This window comes from Octopus bimaculoides, chromosome 14 (assembly GCF_001194135.2).
Source record: "Octopus bimaculoides isolate UCB-OBI-ISO-001 chromosome 14, ASM119413v2, whole genome shotgun sequence".
In the NCBI taxonomy this organism is placed as follows: Eukaryota; Metazoa; Mollusca; class Cephalopoda; order Octopoda; family Octopodidae; genus Octopus; species Octopus bimaculoides.
Window position 1 is genome coordinate 6,977,691 of NC_068994.1, and position 4,299 is coordinate 6,981,989.

Genomic DNA, 4,299 nt, shown 5'->3' on the forward strand with positions numbered 1-4,299 from the left:
TGCAATTAGTGAAAAATTTCTTGGAGCTTAGTTTAACCCAGCACGGCTTAAGCCTCGAATGGCAGAAACAAACCGGGGAAAACTAAACAGAATGAACATCGGACCTTCAGCATTTGATGGCAGGGAGGGTCACAGATAGTGGGGGGAATTGAGATGAGAGGGTGTGAGGCAATGGAGGGTGGGGGGTGGGGTGATGAAGGTCGAAGGGGTTAAGTTGACTCTCAGAAAGACGAAATAGATAATCAAGAGATGGCTTCCAGTAGATGTCGATCAGGTACCACAGTTTCTGAATTTTCTTTCTGTCTTCGAGGTGGGTGGGGGGTGAGGTAGAAAAAGAGCCCATGGCTGCAACAGTTACCTGAAACGATAAGTAGAAAAAAAAAGAAAAAGGAAAATGAATTAATCATCATCATCATCAACATTATCATCATCATCATCGTCATCATCATCATCAAAATTGTCATCAACATCATCATCATCATCATTTAACATCTATGTTAATGGGTTGGGTGGTTTGACAGGATCCAATGGGCCCAAGGATTGCTTCGTGCTCCAGTGTCAACCTCGGCATGGTTCAAGGTGGTGCCCCAGCATGGTCACAGTCTAATGATTGACACAAGTAAAAGGTAAAAGCTAGAAGATAAAATTAACAAAAAGAGAAAAAGAAAAAGAGAACTAAAAAAATGGTTCAATTTGAGACACACAGACAGACACAATTTAGACCATTAATGAAACTAATGATTGTAATTTAATTATCAAAAGTGCGATTAGAATTTATGGTTTGACGAGAATTAGACTGTCTCTATTTTTGTGAGAGAGAGGGAGAGTGAGGAAGAGAGAGAGAGTGTGTGTGTGTGTGGGGCCATGTGTGAGTAAAGGAGTGTGAATGTACGTGTCTGTGTGAGAGAGAGATAGAGAAAGAGAGAGAGAAAGAGTGTGTGTGTGTGTGCGTGTGTGTGTATATTGGAGTTTTGTAAATTACTTTTCACTTTCAGATTATCAGTGAAGAAATTTATCATTATTCACACACACACACACACACACACAAACACACACACACACACACAGACACACACAAACACACACACACACAACCAAGCTAAAACAAAAGACAAACACACTGCAACATGTGGTGAGAATGCTTCCACAATGGAGAAGACCTGGCCTTGTTCAACCCATTCCAGGATAGAAAACATCTACATAAAATTAGAGAGGGAAAGAAACAAAGAGACAGGGAAAGAGAGAAAGAGAGAGAGAGAGATAGCAGGAAAGGAAACAAAAGACAAACAGACCTTAACTTGAACACTAATTCTGACTAATTGCCACCCCACTGCAGCATCTGGTTCACAATATTATTTTTCTGTTCAATACAGGTACAGGGGTGGCTGTGTGGTTAGAAGATGGTTTTCTAACCACAGCGAAACACTGGGGTAGACGTAATCGACTATCCCCACCTCTCCACCAAATTTCAGGCCTTGTGCTGCCTATAGTAGAAAGGATTATTATTATTATTATTATTATTATTATTATTTTTATTCTTTGATCCTTTTATTTGTTTCAGTCGTTTGGCTGCGGCCATGCTGGAGCACCGCCTTTTAGTCGAACAAATCAACCCCAGGACTTATTGTTTGTAAGCCTAGTACTTATTCGATTCTATTGGTCTCTTTTGCCGAACCGCTAGGTCACGGGGACATAAACACACCAGCATCGGTTGTCAAGTGATAGTGGGGGGGGGGACAGACGCACAAACATATACACACACACACATACATACTTATATATATATATATATATATATATATATATGTATGACAGGCTTCTTTCAGTTTCCGTCTACTAAATCCACTCACAAGGTTTTGGTCAGCCAGAGGCTATAGTAGAAGACATCTGCCCAAGGTGCCAAGCAGTGGGACTGAACCTGGAACCATGTAGTTGGGAAGCAAGCTTCTTATCACAGAAACAAAGAGAGAAAGAAAGAGAGAATTATGTATGTATGTGTGTGTGTATATATATATAAATGTGTATATATATATATATATATATATGAAATTCCTAAACGTAATTCATTTAATAGATACTCTGCATGTGAGTGTAGACACATACACCCTGTATTGGTCAATACATACGTCATGTATATTCCAAATATAATTTATTTTTGGTACTAAATATATTCTACACAAATCAATGTCAAATGTATACCTAAATATAAACTAATGAATACAAACATACACAACTCAACAGTTACACAGAAGAACGTACAATATAGATAAAACACAAATTATGTTCACCTCTCTGTCTGTCTCTCTCTCTTATGCACACTTACACACACACATATACACACCCACACTTACACACAGATACAGTACACACACGCATATATATATATATATATATATACACACACTATTGAATACACCATACATATGGTCAGTAACTTAGAGAGAGGTGTATCTGACATACATACATTATATATACACCCACTCATATATGAGCCAAGCCAACCACGAAACAACAAGGGAGTCTTCTTGAATCGTTAGAATGCATCAAACAGGAGAGAAATAGCCTCTACGTAGGCAGATGTCTGCTAGAAATAGCAGCTAAATTTTCCTTGATTCACACTGTACCTTCACAAATAAGAAAAGGGTACTAGATGATATTAAATAAGGTAGTCTTGACCGTCAGCTATACTAGCAAACAGCTACCACTATGACGCTTGATCTATCAACAGATTTGTAATCAGTTTGTTTGGTCCCATGGTAAGCAATTAGCCCTTGCCATTGGTGGTATTTGATTCTATAGGTGGGATTTGAACTCGGAATGCTAAAAGCTAGAACAGATACTGTAAGGTAATCTGTTCTTAAATTGACTAAAAGAAAAACAAATTCCTATCAAATCTCTACCCACCTAAATCTCAGTGAAATCCTTTACTTTTGCACCTCACCCATATTAAACGATGATGATGATATGTACATATATTAAATAACATCCAAATATATGATGAAATCTATAAACAAATCACAGTTTATATACACATTCAATTGCATGTATACAATCTATACGCCACCAAATGTACATCATAATGAAATCAACAAAATTCACTGGGTCTGATCAATATATACAGCTTTTTATGAACAGCATATTAACATGACCAAATCTATATCAAAAACAGCTATGATTGGGTTCTCCTGTTTGTGTGGCAGGGTGCAGAGTCCTGTTGCCAGACAGAGGGTCTTTCAGCAGCCACCCTTTTGACCCGGGGCAGCACTACCTCCTCCAGGCACTTGATGTAGGCCTCTGTGTTGAGTCTGATGCCGTGTGGGAAGATGAATGGAGGCATAACGTCGCCATCACTAGTGATCACTCCAAACACCATGATGGTGACTGGATGTTTGATTTGTATCACTCTCGGTACATGTCTTCAGATTGCATTGTCCTCAGATTGACACCCAAACACTCCAAAAATGTTCGTATTGGAGCTTCTGGCATGAATGCCAAGCAGTACAGCATGTTGTTTACAAATTTCTGGCAGAGTGAATTGCGTCATGGTGTTGTTTTTCTCATAGATGGTGCCCAACTGACCCTACCGTACTGTGAAGTCAACAAAATCAAAAACAACGCATATGCACGAAATTAAAAATATAAAATGACAATTTACCCATCCCACCCTGCATATAAGCACTTCATTTTTTCCCAGATTGTCCAAACAGTTGTGAGAGAATGAATGTAAAGAGGCACCTCTGAGAGGAAAACCATCTAGTACCAGGATCTAGTCCAATGATGTAAGGGAAACCATTGGCCAGTTCTGGTTACTTCCAAGTTGAAGTTGACTGCTGGGTTTTCCCAGCACAATCTGTGTTAAAGATGTCGACAGCTCTGGCTGGAAAAGGTAGGAAGAGAGAGAGAGAGGAAGGCAGCTGCTGACAGGTTTGAGGGAGGTTGTGGCAAGTGTCGTATACTGACTCTGGAACAAATGGGAAAGTTGAGCTGCAAGCCAAGAGAAGAGAAGCAGTGACTGGCCACCATCACTGACAACTTACCATTTGGAGGATGTGGTGGTTTAGGGTCAAACCACTTGAGGAAGGCTAGGCAGTCTCTGTGACTTCTTCTCGCAACCGATAGCCACAGTCATAAATATATGACTGAATGTGTGTGTGTGTGTGTGTGTGTATGTATGTATGCATGTGACTGTGTCTGTATGAGAGTGTGTGTGTGCGTGTGTGTGTGTGTGTGTGAGTTATCTATGCATGCATGTTTTAAGATATATGTATGTGATGTATGTACACTTGTAGAGAGTTGTAT

The 4,299-nt window shown here is 39.6% G+C and overlaps 1 long non-coding RNA gene across 1 annotated transcript in view; it reads right to left on the reverse strand.

The window, feature by feature from the left end:
• Positions 1-6: 6 nt before the first annotated feature.
• Positions 7-4,299, reverse strand: part of LOC106875034 (uncharacterized) — a 43,842-nt gene continuing 39,549 nt past the window's right edge. Inside the window, exon 3 of the long non-coding RNA XR_001410075.1 lies at positions 7-358. This is a non-coding gene — a long non-coding RNA (uncharacterized LOC106875034). The remainder of the gene's footprint in view (positions 359-4,299) is intronic.